The 22,020-nt window shown below is 33.8% G+C and overlaps 1 pseudogene across 1 annotated transcript in view; it reads left to right on the top strand.

Annotated features, from left to right (window-relative positions):
• LOC115878507 overlaps positions 1-20,284 on the top strand; it is a 30,439-nt pseudogene extending 10,155 nt beyond the window's left edge. Inside the window, exons 8-20 of the transcript XR_004049536.1 lie at positions 3,655-3,875; positions 3,939-4,093; positions 4,485-4,612; positions 6,840-6,978; positions 8,334-8,459; positions 8,531-8,645; positions 9,215-9,362; positions 9,521-9,640; positions 11,188-11,355; positions 12,718-12,840; positions 13,365-13,572; positions 15,378-15,599; positions 19,333-20,284. The product of XR_004049536.1 is annotated as a nuclear valosin-containing protein-like (transcript). The remainder of the gene's footprint in view (positions 1-3,654; positions 3,876-3,938; positions 4,094-4,484; positions 4,613-6,839; positions 6,979-8,333; positions 8,460-8,530; positions 8,646-9,214; positions 9,363-9,520; positions 9,641-11,187; positions 11,356-12,717; positions 12,841-13,364; positions 13,573-15,377; positions 15,600-19,332) is intronic.
• Positions 20,285-22,020: the final 1,736 nt, after the last annotated feature.

Here is a 22,020-nt window from a genome sequence, read left to right as displayed (position 1 = left end):
AATTATAATAATAAGCTGTTCAACGTAGACGATAGGGCGCGCTGTCTTACAATTTAACAAACATTGTGCGTTTTTTCAAAAAAATTAAATGCGATGGTATATTTAATTTTAGCTGATAGTAAAGAGTAATGAAAGCTTAAAAAGCCAGTGAAAACCGCATCTTGATATATTCTTTCAAACCGAAGATATTAGCAAAATTATATTAAATACGAAAATATAAGCCCTTAATTACCATATTTCTATAAAACGGTATCAGTAGCCCTCTTGATTATGCCCATTCTAATAAAAATAAGATAGAAACGATTAAATTATTTAAAATCGACGATATACCAGAATACAATAATACCAGACGTATTAATATCTAATAATTAAGATGTTAATAACAGCGCCTCAGTGAAGTTATGGTAGGCTTTGGAAAAAAGTTGCTTTTGACGTAATGGTATAAACGTCAAATTGTTATTAGATTAACATTTTGATAGTCTTAGCGGCGTTTTTTTTTGAAGAAAGGCATTTTTAGAAAAGCAATCAAAAGATAAAAAACTCTGCTGGGACTATCAAAATGTTAGTTATCCATTTAAAAGCAACTTTTTTCTAAACCCTACCATGAATTCACTGAGGCGTCGTTTCTTGTTCACTCTCATTGATATCTTAGTTATTAGATATTAATACACCTAGTATAGTAAACGCCACGAATGTTTGGGGGTGATTCATCGGTCCTTTGAAAAAGAAGACTAAGGAAGGAGCATAATGCTATCCATGTATTCATGCATGGTGGGCGGAAAAGCCACCATAAAAGCTCTCTAGGGTGGGGATCCTTGACAGTTCTGTTTGACGATTCATTTGACACATTTGAATTTGATTTGAAATTTTGTGGATTTGTCAGTCTTTACGGAGCATATTTTATGTTATTTATTATTTATTCTACTACTGATAGTTGTATAAAGGTAGTAAATCTAGATGGAAATTGTGGCAGAACTTAAATTAACAGTGACACTATCGCGATTTATCGAAAAGACTCTAAAACAGTTGGTTGTGTAGCGTGCGGTAGATCTTCGGCAAAAAATTGAGTGAAATAATGGAACACCTTTTCGCTAGTAAGTGACTATATAATATACATACGTGTAGTAAACCGATCATTTATGAAATTCACTTAAATTAACTAAATTATATATTTTTCTTTTGCATTTTAGCTTTTTATTTATTACTTGTCAAAGATTAGATGTCAAAGAATTTAGATACGTTAATTTGACTTACCTGCTTCAGTAGCGTATCGGATGTTTGTGTTAATAAATACTTATTATAACTTATCTATTTTTATTAGAATTATATATTTTTATAACAATTTTAATAACTACCAACATTTATTCACAACGTAAAATAAAAACAACAAATTATTGAGTCTACCCTTAATGTCCACCCTACATCATAGTTTTACATTTTTTAAATAAAATTAGAACGACATTGATAAACCGGAATTTAAGTCGGCCATATTTGAGGCCCATCGCGGTGTACCTAAGATTTTTGATATGCTCCTTCCTTAGTCTTCTTATTCAAAGCATCGGTCGCTACCATGTGAACTAATCTGTTCAAGGTCACATAAAACTTAATTCCAGTGCCGTGGTGTTTCAAGTCATATAACAATCAATATATAATCTGTTGTTGTTTTAACTGTCAAAGTCTTGTCAAAACAAATATTTGGTTATAAATATAAAATGGAATGCCCCATTGGTCGCACTGCAAGCACACCAATGGACTGACGCACAAAACGAATCAATCAAAGAAACGCGATATAGTATCGTCTTTGTTAATCACGCTAACATTTTAGAATAACAAGTAGGAGGAGCGCATGGAGATGATTAGCTTTTCTGGGCCTTTAAAAACATACGTCTACGGTAAAATTTACGTTTTTAATGTAAAAATGATAGCGCGTGTCGATTCTATCTTCATCAAAGCGATGAATCACTCCCAAACATTCGTGGCGTTTACATTATTATGGTATTCTGGTATATTATCGAATTTTTGAATAAAATAATCTTTTTATCTTATTTTTTATTAGAATGATCATAGTCAAGAGGGCTAGTGATATCGTGTTAGAGAAATAAGGTAATTATGGGCTTATTTTTTCCTTTCTATTATAATTTTGCAAATAACTTTGGTTTGAAAAAAGATATCAAAATGCAGTTTTCACTGATTTTTTAAGCTTTTATTACTCTTTACTATCAGCTAAAATTACATATACCATCGCATTTAATTTTTTTGAAATAACACGCAATGTTTGTTAAATTGTAAGACAGCGCCCCCTAACGTCTACGTTCAAAAGCATATCATTATTGTTTATATGGTATAAGATACAATAAGAAACACTCTTTTAAACGTGACCCCGCTTCTTAAATTCCATCCATCCAGTCCGTAGTTATTAATATTTAAATAAAAACAGATCTAACCTTCCCCCACCACTTTATTTTGGCAGATAGGGGAAAATGGTTCTGAGAAAAAATATTCAGAATTTACTGAAGATTATGAGCTATTATTTATAGTACCCCTTATCTAGGCAAAATGGTGTAAAAACTCCATTTTCTTATTTTTTATAGCAGTTGCGTCCTCTAGCGGCTATTCTACAAACTTGAAAATAATTTCCAGCAATTTCTCATGGCATCTTTAGTTATGAATATTTTTTCCGCAGGCCCTTCGGCTAATACTTTCCGAGATATAGCCGAGAGCTATTCTTAGTGGGACTCAATGGAAAAACCATTTATGTCATATCTCCAATTTGAAACATGTTGTATAAAGCGCAATTTAAAATACTGATTAACGTGTCCCGTAGTATAGGTTATGAGGTATATGAGGTTAATTATACAACTGGTAGTTGTTTAGAGGGTAGTAAATTTAGAAGGATTTTTTTGTGTGTGGTAGATCTCGGTCAAAAATCGAGGTAAATAATAGAATAACTTTTCACTAGCAAGTGTCTATATAATATAAATACGTGCAGTAAACCGACCATTTATAAAATTCACTTAAGATTAACTATATTTATTAATTTATATAGTTTTTCTATTATTAATTAATTATATATTTTTTCTTGCATTCTTGCTTTTATTTATTACTTGTCATAGATTAGATGTCAAAAAATTTAGATATACATCAATTTGACTTACCTGCTTTAGTAGCGTATCGGATGTATCTGTTAAATAAATAATAATTATTATAACTTATTTATTTTTATTAGAATTATATATTTTTATAACAATTTTAGTAACTACCAACATTATTTGACAACGTAAAATAAAACAACAAATTATTCTAGTCTATTCTACATCATATTACACGTTTTGAATAAAATTAGAACGGCAGTGATAAACCGGAATTTAAGTCGGCCATTTTTTGTCTCCATCGCGCTCGATCTATGTTTTTTGATATGCTCCTTCCTTAATCTTTTTCTTCAAAGACGTGTCCGAACATATTACCGAAGAATTTCTTTGACTTACTGAGTTCATTTCGAGTTAAAGAATCACCCTCTATCTGTATACACTATACGATTGAAAAAACACGGCGCTCAGAGTTCAAATTTATTCGGCGAAAATTTATCTCGATGTCCATTTCCAAGCGTTTCTTTTTTTCGATCATACTCTAGTTTTTTTCTGGTACTTATTTTCAGGAATTAGGGGTACAGTTGATTAAAGTGGCCGCTCCTGAACTAGTTGCAGGTGTCTCCGGTGAGAGCGAAGAAAGAATTCGGGAACTGTTTGAAAGAGCCTGCAGTTCAGCTCCTTGTATTTTGTTTATCGATGAAATTGATGCCATCACGCCTAACAGACAAAATGCGCAGAAAGAAATGGAAAGAAGGATTGTAGCTCAGTTACTGAGCTGTTTAGATGGTATAATTTGTAAGGTTTTAGTAAAAATTTTCTCTAAAAAAACTTTGTTATTTTATTATATAGATCTGAGTGTAAATGAAAATGGAGATAGGGTGTTGGTAATAGGCGCCACTAATAGACCCGATTCCATTGATCCAGCTTTGCGCAGAGCCGGACGATTTGACAGGGAAATATGTTTAGGAATTCCCAATGAGAAGGCTAGAGAACAGATTCTAAAGGTTAGAAATATTTTCTTTAATATGCCATAATATGCCCCACTTTTTCAAGTTTAAAGTTTCATATTACAAATTGGTATTTTTTGGGAATAAAAGACAGCATAAGTATTATACCGGGAGTATTTCAAAAGTGTTCAATCCCTATAACTTTATTCTTTGTTCAGATAAAAAACGATATTTGGTATGTTAATATAGGACATAAATCAGGATTGATTGACACTTTAAGTTGGAACTTAAAATACTATTTTTTTATCTGAAACTGCCAAAAGTTGACATATGCCATGAAATGTCATTTTGTTCAGAATATAATTCTCTGTCAACATAAACTAAAAAAAATAGCGAGGGTACCATTGAAAAATAGCGAATTATTATAATGTTTATATATCTTTATTAGGTACTCACCACAAATTTGACACTGTCCGACGACTTTGATTATCAGAAAATCGCCAAATTTACACCAGGCTATGTGGGCGCGGATTTACTCTCTTTAACGAGAGAGGCATCAATGGTAGCAGTTAATAGGTTTGTGCAACTTATTTATATACAGTACAACTTCTTTAATTTGGACAATTAAGAGCTCGAACTCACTGACGACCAGGTCGCAACGACCTGGCCGTCAGTCGGCTGTGCGGATGTATTGCGTACATAGCTGCGGCCAGATGAACGACCAGTTTCAACAGAGTTGTCAGATCTAACGATTTTTACGTTTTACCAATTAGAAAATATTGTTTCAGAAAGAATTAAGTTTCAGAAATGTTAAAATATCCGAGTTAACTAAAAAACGAAGTTGCTATTCATGAGCTTATTAAATGTTCTAATATTAAATAATGCATTTAAAATATTCTTGGATTTTTCATTAATAAATACTGGTGTGGTAAATGGAGTAAGTAAAATCTCCAACCCCGACTACACGATAACGTCGTTATTTCCGTGTTTTTCAAATCCGCGATGCCTGCTAGTCCATCAGTCGTTTCATAACAGAATATTCTACATCCTACGTCTATGTAATTTAATATGTGGAGAGTGAGACATGTAACTCGTGAGATTTTCAGCATTATATCATTAAAGGTCAAAAACAGTATTCTTCCTAAAGGTGCGTCCAGACTTGAGTATTTTAGCCTGAACGAACCGGGCGTGCACGAACAAGCAGAACAAATAAGCCGAACATTTAATAAAAAACAAGTGGATGTAGAAAAACTTTAAAATATGATTTTTTTATTTTTTAACATCGAAACTCGAAGGTAAACAGGTATCATACCAACCATAAATAGAGTATGTCATATAAAAATGTTTTGAATTTTTACTAGAATCGACGCTTGATAAAAAAGGGACTAGATTTAAGTTTACCTTTGGTCCAGTCTGTATACTATTTCTTTGGATTTTCTGCACGTGTGTAAAAACTACACTAAAACACTATTTCTTATAGAAAATAAAATATTGCGCGTTGAATTTGAGGGATTTTATCTGAAAAATTATTAATTTGGAAGAAAACCTGCAACATGCTGCAGAAAATAATATTTTAGTGCAGTCTACTGGTCGCAACGACCAGCCGACGTCGACGGCCAGGAAGTTAGTGTGCGCTGTATCATTTGATTTAATGGTTTTAGAGGTAGCAGCGGCCTGGCCGGTGCGACCTGGTCGTCACTGTGTTCGAGCTCTAAATCCTTGTGTCCAAATTAGGGAATTGTTTGGATTACCATACATTAGGCTAATAGTGCATAAATACACTACAAATATAATATAGGAAACTCAATAAAAGATGTCGTGCTCTTTATCAAAATATTTAACGAATGCACGTCGCAGTGTTGCCACGGCTACTAGAATTTATTACAGTTGGGTGTTGGAACCTTTGGTGTTACACAGCAAAATAAAACACTAAATCACCACAATACACCAAAACACTTTTACTTTTACACTGGACGCGCGTTTCGCTAACCATGTTAGTATGATCAGCAGATGATTAAGACTGTCGCTCAATTTTTGAGTCTTAATCATCTGCTGATGCTGGTGATTTTAAGGTGACTAAAAGTGTTTTGGTGTATTGTGGTGATTTAGTGTTTTATTTTACGAGAATTGTTGTAGTTGTTATGTTACTAGAATTGTTGAAGCCAGTAATGTTTAGGAGAGGGGTTAATCACCGCGATCTTACAGGTTTATTGTATGTTCCTCTTTCTTGAGGTATAACGAGTTATAACTCTTCATACAGGGCTTTGACAAAAGCCAGTATCTGAGACGGCTCTGATGAGGTGTTCTGGTCGCTGAGTGCGCCGACGCTACGTGGTATACGTTGTGTGTATAATTGTTAGTGCCATGGCTACTAACGCGATACTGTATAGATATGATTGTAATTTGTAACCATTTCAGATTTTTTTGTTGTAAAGTAAATATTTATTATATATATATATTGATGTAAAGACATAATTAAAGACGCTTTTAAGCCAAAAAAAAATAAATTTAGAATTTCACTGAACATGAAGTTGTTTTAATATAAGCATTTATACAGTAACATGTCAAGCAAACATTCAAAAACTCTTATTAGACAAGTGGTATATTTACGCAGTATAATTTAGTCATTTTGAATATAGATATAGACATAGACAATATACAGACTGTCCAGGAAAAAATATATGAATGACTACGACAATCTTCTTCTAAATTAAGATATAAAACAACTTGCATTGTTATTCCTTTTAGCGGCTTATTAGAATATCCCTGTAACTACTGATAGAATAACTTTTTTTGTTTATAGAGTATTTAATGATATTAAGGAGCGTCGTAGAATAGAGCAAGTGGTAGCTTTGCAGAAGGCAACGGAAGAACAACAAAAGGCAAAGGAATTAGCCAAACAGAAGAAGGCAGAGGAGGCAGAAAAGAAAAAACGAGAAGAGGTAGGTTCTATTTTTTTGATAGGAACAGGGATAGGAAGATGTGGACCAGTTGCATGGGCCTCCTCGATCACCTGACTTATCAATTTTAGATTTTTGTATGCGTTTATTTATGTACAAGGTTTACAAAAGAACTTATGAATTAAGAGAGGCACTCGAAGAGGCGACACGGGAGAAGTTTAATCAAGTCGACCGGTCATTCTGTGAGAATAGCTATATAGTGATTCAGTTTTAAAAACATGCATTTATGTACTCAAAACAATGGTGGATTTTTCAACATTTTCCAAAATAACTTAAAGTGTCTGTAGTGATAGTGATATTATTTTTTTTAAGTTTCAGTTTGTGTAATGTAAATTGGAAAGAACCATTTAATAATATATTCTGTCTTTTATAAGTTTATCATAACAGAATAAGATTACCATGCCAGCTAAGTGGAATTAGCCAAGAAAGATAAAATTGGCTATAACTCAGTAATTTTTCGAAAAAAACATATAGCTTATATCGCCGAAAAGCTTAAAAAATGGCGTTTTTATGAAGTCATCGCCAACTATGGTTTCCATTTAAAAAAAACCATATGTTTGTGTCATATGTCAAAAATGACAGACTTCGGAGCACTTCGGAAAAATCGGAGAACCCAAACTCATTAGGGATCTTTTTAACTGAAATTAATTATAATAATTATCTGATATTATAATAATTATCTGAAAACTTTTTGTCTAAAATAGATTATAATGGAATTAGGGACAATTTTTAAAACAGCCAAAATTTGTTTTTTTTTTCGAAATATCTAGTAAGCCATGAAATTTTTCAAAAATTTGAAAGGCGCATATTTATGATCCCACAAAACTGCAATTCTTTCCCCATTTAACCGACTCTCTATCTCCAGTAGTTTCCGAGATACCCATAGAGAACATCGTAGGAAACTCACCCTGTATATGAACATAATAACAAATCTATTGTACAATGTACTGTGTGATTAAATAAAAATGATGTTACATTACAGTAGGCGTAAACTAACATTTTTGTCACTCAATTTTTACACTATTTCTGTTTCTAGTCTTTATGAAATATTTAAAGTAAAATATAAAAATGTATAAATAGTATTAAAATACGCTTTTTTGATTAATAGTATATTGTTTTATTAGGAGTAAAAGTTATACTTTTTGTGGCGAGGCACAAAAAGTAGTTTATCCTCTTGTAAAGACAATCCGGGGACATACTGTATATGGTACTTTCGAAAGTTACCTCTAAAGTTAAAAATTACACTCTACTAAATAGGTCACTTAACTATTGACTGTCCTCTTTAGCTATTTAATAAGTCCTTTTCTAATTTTGTAAATACAAATTATATGTTAAAGGAAGCTGCAAAGGAAGCCGACCAACAAGAAATAGTAGTGGATAGTCCTAAAGCAGCTGAAAACACTAAAGACAAAGAAGCCGATACCTCTACCGACGCCGTAGTAGTTTTAGACGATAACGAAGAGGTAAATTATATTATTTTATATATTTATATATAGACTGTTTAACCTGACTGGTTAACCTAACCTTTTTTTAGTCTCAATCAAAATCTGAACCACCAGCTGCTGCTTCAGTGGGCGCTTCGATAGAAACGAACCTCAACGGCGCACTTCCACCTTCAGAAGTAGAACCGGAAATTATAGTTGAAGAAGGTAAATTTTTCTTTTTTAGTTGTGTAATAGATAATGTAATATAATTAATAATTGAATTCTTAGTTTAATGAAAAGAGACATATTTGGAACGTTGACATTCAATTTTGTGTCATTAAGTAGCCTTGCAAACTTATGATTTTATGTTATGAAGTGGATTTAAATTATTTACTAGCGTGACGGGGCATATTACCAAAACATACCTTAATTTTAATAGCCACCAGTTAGAAATTAAAATAATATGTCTGTCCGAATGGATCCCTGGCAGTGACTATTGTATCTGTCATTTTTCATTTTAATTCACCGGCAAATTATGTTTTCTGTCATTTTTTGGATGTCTTCTGTCGAAATATTTCCTCACTCGTTGGACACACTATACATATAAATGATGTCACCTGGGTTATATTCTCGGTTATACTATTCAATACTTTGATTTACTGAACTGTTTTTAAATTAAAATTTATTTTCTGATGCACTAATGCTTAAGTCAATAAAATGAAATGAATGTATTATCTCAAAAAACATATTTCACGGATAAATGAATAAATACTCGTTATATTTCATCCCTACAGAATCTCTACCTCCACAAGAACCAATGCCAGTTGATGAGGTCAAGCCATTACTGATTTGGAAGAGCTTAAACTCTGGTTACATGACAGAATACCTATCAGCGATGATCAGCTCAGAAATCTTTGTATAACCATGGAAGATTTTGGAAAGGTATTAGAACATAATTAAATTATAATAATACTTTCAAAATTAATTTTTCTGATAAACTTAAACATTTGATAATTAAAAGCTCTCTTATTTAGAGATTTATTAATTATATTTATTTTCTTTTTTGAAACTTTATTTTATTATAAATGTTTCATTTTTAGGCTTTGAAGACAGTGCAACCATCAGCAAAGAGGGAAGGTTTCGCTACAGTACCGGATACTACATGGGATGATATAGGATCTCTCAAAGACGTCAGAGAGGAATTGCAAATGGCAATTTTAGTAAGTATAGTCTGTTTTGACTGAAGAGTATAAGACATTAGTTACAGTTGTCCTTTATTTTTATATGTATCATCATATATTTACTAAGTGATTATAGTTGAAGGTTGGAACTTTTGGTGTTACAACAGCAAGATAAAACACTAATGCACCACAATACACCAAAATACTTTATTTTTGCACTGGACGTGCGACTCGAATTTTGACACTCATCAGCAGATGATTAAAACTCGAGTGTCAAAATAAGTTTTAATCATCTGCTGATGATGTAGAATGTAGAATGAGTACGAGGGGGGGTTAATCACTGCGACCTTAAAGATCTATTGTGCCGCCCTTCCTTGAGTCATCACACAGTCTATAACCCACCATACCCCTGTTGTAGATGGGACAGGGTATTTCCCATCCTCCTCTGACAACAGTTCTTCCTCCGAGGGTACACATCCTTCCACGCTTGGAGTTTGGCCCTCCGTGCCGCCCTTCACAGTCGAGGAGCTTGCCTTTCGGCTAAGGAACCCGTGAGGTGGAGGCTGGAGGATCTGTCTCCATTTTCTCCACCTATTTAACTTGGTCTCTCCTTAGACTTGATACCGGTGTTATCCCGTATATAATAGAGGATATATCCCTCTTTCTCTATTGCCTCCTTGGATTTAAGGTCAATTCCTATTGTGAGGACCTGACTATGACCCTCCTCCCTCGAGTTATTGATCGATGACTCGAAGTTCTGACCTTGGATAAGGCTCAGCAGGTAGGTGGTGTCTTTCCCCTTGCTCCTCTGCAGAAAGACCGTTATGGCCGCCCCTTTAGGGATGTTTTCTCCCTTCACTGCAACCAGTTCCGGCCCTTGCCAATTTTTAAGCTTAGGTGCGATTTCCACCAACCAATTCGCCGATTCTTGAGATACACAATCTGAGGATCATGCCCACCCGAAAGTGTATCCTCGCAAAACGCAGCTGACCCACATTTTGTAGGTCGTTGTGTTGCGATCCGATCGCCACTACTTCATCCAGTATAGCCTCTTCTAGAGACGTTTGCTGGTCCGTGGTCAGAGCAACCTCTGGGAAATCCTTTGGCAGCACCGCCATTTTCACTTGTTCAGCAATAGCGGCAAAGCTGGTGATACGTCCCTGCTTGCCTCCCGGTGTTGGACGGCTTTCCATCCTGGCTTTTTTCTCTCCCTGCCGGAGAAGAGGTGAGTGGTTCTCGCTCCCTCTCTTGCCCTTTGATGGAGATGAGTCAGGTTGTTTCTTGGTTTCTTTCCTCTTCCCTTTTCGGAGAAGTGTTTTCTCTTTTGCTTCCTCTGGAGCAAGTCCTTCGTGGAGCAGTCGTAGGTATCTCCGTGCTTCTGCTGATGATGCTAACATGGTTAGCGAAACGTGCGCCCAGAGCAAAAATAAAGTGTTTTGGTGTATTATGGTGAACTAGTGTTTTATTTTCCTATTCACTAAGTGATTTTTGCCATTTTGAATTAAGGATCCTGACGTTATCCTTTTAATTTATTTTTAAATCTTTGCTAGAAATGCATGAGTGTCATTTTTGTTTTTTTTAAATAGGCTCCAGTCAGATATTCTGACCGATTTGAAGAACTAGGTTTACACGTGCCAACAGGTGTTCTTCTCTGCGGTCCTCCAGGATGTGGTAAAACTCTGTTAGCTAAAGCGATAGCCAACGAGGCCGGTATCAATTTTATTTCCGTCAAGGGACCTGAACTGCTTAATATGGTAAGATATAATGTTTCTATGCTGATAGATAATTAGTTGAGTGACGGTTCTGAAAAGAACGGTTTAAATATAAATTGTTCATATAATTAAAATTATATTTTCTTTTAATTAATGTGACTTAAGTACAGCTCTTTTTTACTCATGCCAACTTATTTTATCCTGTTTAAACTAACATAATGATGACGTATACAGGGTGGTCCGAACTGTAGTCCGGAAACTTCGGCAGCATATTCTACAGATCAAAATAAGTAAAAAAGTTCGTATAAATGTATGACCTAAAATGCTTAGTTTCGGAGATACAGGGTGTAGAAGTTTCATTTTTATTTCGATTTTTTCCAAATAATTTCTGAAGTAACGTCAATATTTGGATGAAAATTCGTATTTGGGAGTTTTGTAACACTAGAAATTTGATTTTTTTTTCAAAATTACTCCTATTTGTAGGGGGCGCCACCTACATGTGTTTTAACTGTTTTTTTTAAAGAGTAATAACTTTTCTCGACCGTACCTGTATAAAACCACTGACTAAAAAAATATACATTTCCAAGACTTTTTATGTAAAAAATGTCTCTTGGTAAAAATCGCTATGAGTAACCGTTCTCAAGATATTTAGAATGGAAATAGTCAATACATGTCATTATTGACAAAAAAATAAACACGTTGAGTAGATAGTAGTTATTTCACTAAAATAATAAATTTTTATTTTTTTAAATTAATCATAAGTTTTTCTGCGAGAAAATGATGATTAAACAGTTTCTTTTGAACTTTTGACACAAAAAGATTTCACTTTTCATTCAATTTTGACACAATTTATGATTTCAGTCTAATAACTATTTAGTCAACATGTTTAGTTTATGTCAATGATGACAGGTATTGATAATTTTGATTCCAAATATCTCGAGAACCATTACTCGTAGCGATTTTTACCAAGAGACCTTTTTTATGTAAAAAAAAGTCGTAAATGTATATTTTTTTACTCAGTAGTTTTATACAGGTACCGACGAAAAGTTATTACTCTTCAAAACAGTTAAAATACATGTAGCTGGCGCCACCTACAAATGGGAGTCATATTGACATCAAAATCAAATTTCTCATGTCAAAAATCACCAATTTTCATCCAAGTATTGACGTTACTTCAGAAATTATTTGGAAAAAATCGAAATAAAAATGAAACTTCTACACCCTGTATTTCCGAAACTAAGCATTTTAGGGCATACATTTATACGAACTTTTTTACTTATTTTTATCTGCAGAATATGCTGCCGAAGTTTCCGGAATACAGTTCGGACCACCCTGTATATTATTTTTTATTGTTTAATGTTAGATTTAGATTATCAAATTTTATCTATTTTTTTTCCAATCTAGTATGTAGGTGAAAGCGAAAAAGCAGTGAGGGTGTGCTTTGAACGAGCAAGGAACTCCGCACCATGCGTCATTTTCTTCGACGAATTGGATGCTCTCTGCCCCAAAAGGTCAGACTCCAGAGAGGTAACGTTTTTTTTTGTTTCTAATAAATTAATGTATTTAGCAATTTTGTTTGAACTCGTGTGGAATTAGTTTCTAAATTAATATACAGGTTGGTCCGAACTGTTTTCCGGAAACTTCAGCAGCATATTCTGCAGATAAAAATAAGTAAAAAAGTTCCTATAATTATGTCCTAAAATGCTTAGTTTCGGAGATACAGGTTGTAGAAGTTTCAATTTTATTTCGATTTTTTCGATTCGAATAATTTCTGAAGTAACGTCAATATTTAAATGAAAATTGGTGTCTGGGAGTTTTTTGATATGAGAAATTTGATTTTGATGTCAATATGACTCCTACTGAAATGAAACTTCTACACCCTATATCTCCGAAAATAAGCCATTTTAGGACATCATTTTTTTGATAACTTTTTTACTTATTTCTATCTGCAGAATATGCTGCCGAAATTTCCGGAATACAGTTCGGACCACCCTGTAAATTAAACCTACAAATTTATATTAAACATAACGATCTTTTATTGGAAACTTTAGGGTGGCGCTACGATGCGCGTGGTCAATCAAATGTTAACCGAAATGGACGGTATAGAAGGGCGCAAAGGCGTATTTTTTTATTGGCCGCGAGCAATAGGCCGGACATTGTCGATCCTGCTGTACTTCGTCCAGGGCGGTTGGATAAAATCCTTTATGTTGGGCTCCTTCGCGCGAAGACAGAGTGGACATACTGCGAGCAATCACAAAGGTAACAAAACTCTTTTTAAACCAATAATATTAGTTTATGTAGGTGAAACTCATATATTGTAATCGTAAAACATTTTCCGATGCACGTCATCAATCCTATCGACATTGACACTAAAGTCTATAAACCTGACTAAATTAAATTTTGGCAAAAATGTTTAAATTTGTTGTATAATTTATGATACCGAGTAGCTTTTTATTTGACTTAATAGAGCAAATGATTGTAACAGATATTTTATTTAGATTAAAGCTGCAAAAATTTGTTTAAACCGAATTTTATTATCGCTATATTGGTCACATTGCGCCGTTTTCAGCAAGACTGTCCCTTTATTATTTGACAATTATCCTAATATCTGTCATTAATTTGTATAATATCTTGTTGTTGGATCTTTATGAGTAATTCTCGTTTTTTTGCCTATTTTCATAGTCTTTTTAAAAATTGTACTTTTAAGCACAAACAGAAGAACTAAATTTTCGATTTTTTTGTATTGCATTTCTTGAAATTGTGTGTTGAAAATATGCCGAAGCGTTTAAACAGTCGAAGCAAAGAGCTGGTAGATAGCCTGATAAACTATTTTAAATGAGAACGTGACAATAGAGGTCCTTTACTACCCCCTTGATTGCAGTCAGAGAAGTAAGTTTGATTGATAAGCAACATTACACCACTTTCAAAGTTATTTCTACGTTAGTTTTTATTAAATTCTGTGATTATGAGTTTCGCATTAATAGCACCCTCTTACTTGATATTACCACTTATGGCGTTGTAAGATGTACATCAATACATAAATAAATAACCGCTTAGAATAATCTTCATAATGGACTAGTGTTTGCCAATATCTAATAAGTAAAATAAGTTATAAAACAAATAAATCAATTAATTACTAAAATATTAGTTATAAAACTAAAAATAAAATGTAAAATCTTTTAAAAAATGATATAATAAATATATTGTTTGTTACTTTTAAATTAAGATTCATCTCATAAATTCATCACAATCTGGCAGCGCTGTCGCCATCGCTTGTCACTCAAAGTTGATCACGTGCATCGGAAATTATTTACGATTACCATATATTCAAAGACTATATGGCTAGTCAGGCACAGAAATTAAAGCCAAATTTTTGAGATGGAGCTATACAAAATCTGCATAAGTCGGTCCTTTTGGTTCAACAATGGCTTTGAACTACTCGTGAAAAGTGCTTTACGATTAGTTCATTTATTTTCATACTAACTAATACAAGTAGGTTTCAGAGTTTCTATCTACTATGTAAATGAAGTTAGCGTCTTACTGTTCGCGCCTTTACTTATAGATTTTAAATTTAATCTCTGGAATATTTAAACAAAAACAATAAACGGATAGATATATCTATATTTCAAGAATATCTAAAATAACAGGTTGAAGTAATGCCATTACGAAAAAAAAATTATATATTAGAGTTTAAAACAGTGCGGCGGTCAGGTCACAGAGCGTTCAGCGATGAAGTAGACGAATCAGATCGTTTTATTTGGGGCGTGCGCATAAAAAATCGCGTTGAACTAAAAGGATAGACTTATGCAAGATTGATATTCCCATTTCATATGTTTGGCTTCACGTTCCACTCATTGTCTAAATGGGATATTATCCATATATTCTTTAAATATATTTGGTGAAACTTATTGAATTAAATATCTTATAAATTGAAGGCAGTCAAAGTAAAAAACTTTGATGACTCATAATATTGTATTTTAAAATTAGCTTTACTTTATACTTTCACTTGTTTAGACACAAGTATACACTATACTATTTGTATCACTTTAACCACTTGTTTTCAGAATGGTACGCAACCGAAGTTAGATGAAGACGTTGATATCGTGAGTATAGGCACGTCGGAACAGACCAAGGGTTATACTGGAGCAGATTTAGCCGCTCTGGTAAGAGAAGCGTCTGTGCTAGCACTGAAGGAGTTCATGCTAGGCGGGGAAGCGAACTTAAAAGTGTCCAGCAGGCACTTCATCAGAGCAGCCGAAAAAATAAGGCCTTCAGTGCCTGAAAAGGTAGGTTAAGTTAAATTTTGGGAGAATTATTTATCTACCACACAACATAACTACAGTTTAGACAAGCGATGTTTTGGCTCTATTTGGTAACTATAATGTCAAAATACAGGGTCATAATGCGTCGGGTATTTGTAGCTTCTAGAATAAATAACTTGGAAATTGGCGATTTAGTATTCATATGGCATTTTCCACAGTAATTTTTTATCAGGGCCACCCAGTGATTTTTCTCTCGTATTTTACCGCTGAAAGAGCGAATCTGCGAAAGAGCGAGTATCTTCGAAACCGTTAAAAAAATTGATATATTCTAAATACAAAAAACGTTCATTTTTAACTCCCCGTCTAATAAAAAAAGTATATACAGGGTGTTCCAATTTAAAAAAAAACGAAGAAAAAATTATTTTAGATTTTCGAAAGTATGACGTAGAATTGTAAACACCCTGTATTATTTAGGATTACAATATGTATAGCAAAGTAAGTATAGACCTGGTATAGACCATAAGTAAATATCTAATAAATAGAAAAAAATATTTTATTTTTCGAAAGTTTGACGTAGAATTGCGAACACCCTGTATTATTTAGGATTACAATATGTATAGCAAAGTAAATATAGACCATATAAAGTAAATATCTAATATAGTTTTGATTTCAGGAAAGGTTCTTGTATTTGTAATTTTAAGTTATTGTTAGTTTTTAAGAAAGGCTAAAATTACATTTTTTTATGTATTTATTAATATCTCTGAGACTATCGAAATATATTTACCCATATCTTAAAATTATGTATAAGTGATCTGAAAGGAAGCCAAAAATGCAATAATATGCAGGCCGTTTAAAAAAATCATCCTAATCCGCTCATACTTTTTTGAGCCATCAAGTAGATGATAAAATATTTACCTGAAATACAGTTTTAAGTGCGGCGTTACACGGTCCGTTTTTGCGGCATCCCGTTTTGCAGGATGCCGCAGAAACGGATCGTGGCCTCCATTTATACGATCCTGCAAAAATGGATTGCGGGACTTTCGTACAGCTACTACGCACATTTTGATATTGTGTGGCAGAGGCGAAGGAACTATGTCCCTTTCAAAATTAAACATTGTTTTATTACTTGAAGCTAAAAATTTATTACGAGAGCCGAAATGCCGTAAAACTTGGGTTCATCCTTTTAATTCCGAACGCGAAAGAAGACAAAGATTTGAAAATTTTATTCTAAAATTCGAAAGTACAATGATAAATTCTTTGGCTACTATCGAATGTCTCAATAAATTTTTGATGTATTGCTTGAAATATTGAGACCCAGCATCACGAAACAAAACACGACAATGAGGATTCACCCATGCCCTTTGTCGTGCATCTTTGTTGGAATATTCAGGGTTTGATTTGTCCCAAAGGGCAGGTAGCCCACGAATTAGCTCGGTAAATTGGTCCGTATCAAACATATTTTGTTTTTCGCGATCAAAGCAGCATACCGCAGAAACGTACCGTGCTACAGTTTACATTCAACTGACTGTGTCGTCACCAAGGTTCCCGCATCCCGCAATCCTGCATTGCGGCAGCATGTCGCCGCACATTCCGCAAAAACGGATGGTGTTACATCTGCCATGCCATCTCATGCGATATTGCCATACCGCAAAACGGGACCCTCAGTGCGGGATCTGCAAAAACGGACCGTGTAACGCCGCACTAACTATAGATTTGCACTTAAACAAGATTCCCAAGTTTTTTTATTCTAGTAGCTACAGATGCCCGACGCACTATTGTCGGACCCTGTAGATTTGTGTTTAGGAACCCTTTTGGTAATATTCCCGTTAAAAAAATAAATATGTTTATTGTTCCAGCAAGAGCGCATGTTTCTCAGTGACTCATTTAGTATAATATATGTATTAATTATATCATTGTTTTGCGCCTCCACGCTTCGGATTGAGACGCAAAAAATTCTTTAATTTAAAAATTTCTAACATCTCTTAATTATTCTAATGTTCTAACTTATATTTGGCGGCTTAACCGCCTTATAAGAGTCCTTGTGGTTGACTGGTCAGCGATGCTTTCACGGTGGAGTTATCAACACAAACCATGTTTAATGTAGTTTTTATGAAGGTATTTTCTGTACCACGTTAATGTCCTGAGGAAGGAATAAATAAATTCCGAAAGCTTGACAATTAACAAAGTGTATTAATTCTTTGTGAAACCCTTCCGACCGCAACCCCACTAAATCCTAGATTTTGAATTAGAATCCTGCTTTCTGCTGTATTAATATATGTATTCAGTGTGAATACATATATATTTATTCATCCTGTGAATGTGAATTTTACCGTATATGATAACTTTTGGGTTCAGATTTTGCTGTTGTCATGAGTTGCTTCCTTTCTTCGACGGCTCCCATATCAGAATGCACACTACAGGGATCTCATAAACAAGTAGAGATACAAAGATGAATTAGAAGTAGAGTAATGTTACACCATGTAGATTGAGTGAGAGGGGGGTTAATCACCGCGACCTTAAACCCCTTTTTTGAGTTATAACTCAACATACAGTCTATAGGCTGTATAATAGACTCATCATACATAGGGTTTTTTCTGTTGTAGGGGGGACAGGGTATTTCCAGTCATCCTCTGGACAGCAGATGTTCTTTCTCCGAGGAGTGGACATCTACCTCCTACGAGGGTATACACCTTTCCACGGTTGGGGTTTGGCCCTTCATGTCTTTCACAGTCAAGGAGCATGTCTCCGTCTGAGATGGAGGCTGGAGGATCTGTCTCTATTATCTCCACCTCTTTAATTTGGTCTCTCTTTAGACCTGATACCGGTGTTGTCCCGAATCTATAATATAGTCTGTCCAACGACAAAATACTTGACAGTGATAGATGTGTCTGTCATTTTAATTTCAAAGTAGTTTATTTTATTTTACAAAGAAATAAGTTGGTACCATTGGAACGCATAATTAATATATTTAAATTTTGAGTGACAAGTGATTACTTCAAAATATTGTGAAAAAAAAAACTGTATAAAACTGAAAAAATCTAATCTTGGTTAATTAACTTTAATCTTAATTTTTTTCTGCAGTACTAAAATGTATTATTTACCTATCGTGTGATGTTATTTTACAGATACTCCAGTTTTTGGTACCATACACGAGATGGTATACATCTTTATTTGTGGCTAATACAACTTTCTGGCCTTAGTCTCTGGCAAACTGTGTCTCTGGCGGTCTCTGTGCACCGAATATTAACTGTAAACTATGGTCTGGGTCAACACTTAATTTTCCCTCGAGTTTTCCTCCACTTAATTTTTAAAAACACGAAACACAAGCAACGACATAGTCCAAAATGCAAAATATTTATCATTTCTATTTGATATAATTTGATACACTAAATTCCACTCCTCCAACTCCCAGTGGATGACATACTAAGAATGTATAACTTCTACTAGTATACATGAAAGTTTTTAAAATAGCTTGTATTTTTCTACACACATTTTCTTACAAACGTAAAAAACCGGCAATACTGTATGCCGCTGTCAACTGGTCATTTATATTATTCTCTGTCACAGGCATTAAAATCCAGACCACATAGTTTCGATGACCAGCAGGGTATATCCGATTGCTGGACACACTGTAGTAAAGAAACAACATTCTTAAGTTTTCTGTATTATGAATAAATTTATCGTTTAAACTGTAGTTCATGTGTAATCTAATTGATATGTGGATCCAGTAATTAATGAAAATGTAATCTTTTTGCAGGATCAAAAACACTATGAAAAATTAAGGAGAATGTATACCGCAGTGCCCGAAGAAGCCGAAGTTGAAGAAATGGAGTATTCTTAGAAACAGGACTGTTTTTGTTATTCCTATTCTTTTTGGAAAATTCTTAAACTTTTAGAAGACTCATCAAACTCCTGAATATTTTTTTATATAGATATGCCTTACTAGAAGGTACGCAACACATGGGAATTTTTAAATATATTTGTTTTTAAAATTGTTGGACAATAAATAAAGAAATCGTTACTATAAAAAACAGCACGCAAAAAAGAATATTTTAAAAATGTATTAATGCAGTGTGGTTAAATAATTTTCTAAACTATGAATTTTAGAAAATTGAAATTATTTAGTTTGTAATTATAAAACTGATATCCCACAATAAAAAAGAACATTACAAACTTTCATTTCCCTTTTTGAATTGTGGTGCTCTTGCGATGATTAACTTAATTTTACTATAATAAAATTGTAATTTTAGTGTAAAACTACACGGTTGACTAAAATTATATTGTACATGACTTTTTTTCCCAAATTGAATGTAAACCCAAGTCAGTGTTGCTTTTTGTTCTTGACAGTATTTGACCTTTATGTATATCAAATCTTAAGTCCATTATAAACCTAAATTTAATATAAGTTGATATAAATGTATGTTTATTTTCAATGACCTATTGCGTAGTTTTAGTAAGAATACTGTTTTTTGCACTTGTATGTATAATTGTAATATTGCAGTTGCCGTTTTATTAATTGTCCGTTTTTTTCAAATAACCCCGAAGCTGTTGTTCACATGTCAATCCAACTTTATAGTAAAATGGAACTGATCTTTTATTTTGATTACTTTATATTATTTTTTAGAGTTATTCTAGAAAAGAAATGATATCTAATAATGCAAGCATTATAGGTATGCATATTTTAAGTCACTGTATTAAAAAGTGTTTTATAAGCTAGTATTTTTATTTCAGCAAATAGGTCCATTTTGATCTTGACCGTTACATTTTAATTTTAATTCGGAGTTGTGAGAATGAAATTCGTCATTCCATAAAATGTCTAATCGACTTATTTAAAACTCACCTTGTATAGACTTGATAAGAGGATCTGGGTCGGTATTTACACATCTAAGAATGAATCGCTATAAAGATCTTGTAAGTCGGAGAGAGAAAAATGCGATATTGATATTACATAATACCGTTGATAGAAGAAATATGAAATTGCGCAACCTTATGGGCGATTTCGTGGCACAAAACCTGCCCGACATAGCCCGCCTCTAGTCAACCTGTTCGAGATTTAGTTTAGGTCTGCGCCGCTGCGCGCTGATCGTCGTTTACAACGCAGCGAATAAAGAATACTGTCCCGCAGTTCTGCTTTCAGTCGACAGAGTGGATGGTTGCCGGAGACCAATGACTAAAGAATATAAGGATATGTAACGCCCCTAAGGGGCTGCAGCAGAATTTGTGACCTTTTTTTTTGTTTTGGTGGCAAACAATGAGTCATCATTTGGTTACCAGCGACAATTTTAGCGATTTTTAATAGTTTGTGTGTAGTAAACTTTGTATAAACTTTATTACAATGGTGATTAGTTGTTCAGCTTTCAAGTGTAAAAGCAGCAGCGATAAGAAAGAGCCAGGAGTTACGTTTCTTAGGTAAATAAACAGTCCACTCCAACCTTTTAGCGTTTTCTTATTGAATTCGATAATTATTCTTCAATTTCAATTAATATCTATATGTACTTGATATGTGCTATACGTCGATACTAGTTTTGTACCTTTTGTTAACATTTTAATACGTTTTTTTCGTAATTAATTAGGATGATACACCATAGGCGTAGTCAAAACAATTATCAAAAATTATAAATATTGCTTCAAACAGCTAGGTTAAGAAAAATATGTGCCACGGCACTGTTTGGTGACAGCGTCACAATTTGCTCTCGGGTGTTATTTGTCCTTGAATTCTTTAGTCATTGCCGGAGACAGTGTTGCCAGAAGCCTGAACTACGGATTAATCTGTAGATTTACGGATTTTGGGTACAGTACATTAATAATACGGATTTTCCATCATTAAACAATTTAATATAATATTAAATGATTACACAAAGAACGGTATCAGAGTTGGCTTGGAAATGAAGATCGCTGTTATTTCATATGTAAAATATTATGGTAAATGTCAATAGTCGTCATTTCAAAGCCAATTAAACGTCTTTTTTCTATCATACGAAATATTCAGAACCTATAAAAGAATTTTTATTTTTGGCAACACTGTCGCTTTCAGTTTCATACCGTCTTCTATATGCCTTCGCTAGCCGATAATTTTCTCTAAAATGTTTGTTTCATGCGTTGGCTGCAGAACTTGACAGCGCTTGAGACTTAAGGGGAAAGCAAATCAGCCTTGTCACGAATTTGCCCATTAGTCCGTGGTTACATTGTATGCGTGTCCGTGCGTTTTTTTGGTCGTACGTGCTCGGACGTGCACGCAGCAAAAAACAAACAAATAGTATCTACGCAGGCGGTTACATTGCATCGGAGTTTGCGCGTCCGTGCACGTACGTCGATTTCCGTTGGTCGGATGAAAACAAACTGGTTTGTTTTTTTAATACGTGCACGTCCGAGCGTTCAAATTTTTATATCTCTGGGCTCAATACATTCCGGAAAAATTTGAATATTTTTGAATACCAGGTTTATT

The sequence above is a fragment of the Sitophilus oryzae genome, unplaced genomic scaffold, assembly GCF_002938485.1.
Source record: "Sitophilus oryzae breed Bouriz unplaced genomic scaffold, Soryzae_2.0 scaffold_1515_pilon_pilon, whole genome shotgun sequence".
In the NCBI taxonomy this organism is placed as follows: Eukaryota; Metazoa; Arthropoda; class Insecta; order Coleoptera; family Curculionidae; genus Sitophilus; species Sitophilus oryzae.
The sequence above is the reverse complement of the archived record's forward strand: the minus strand, read 5'-3'. Positions and strand labels throughout refer to the sequence as shown.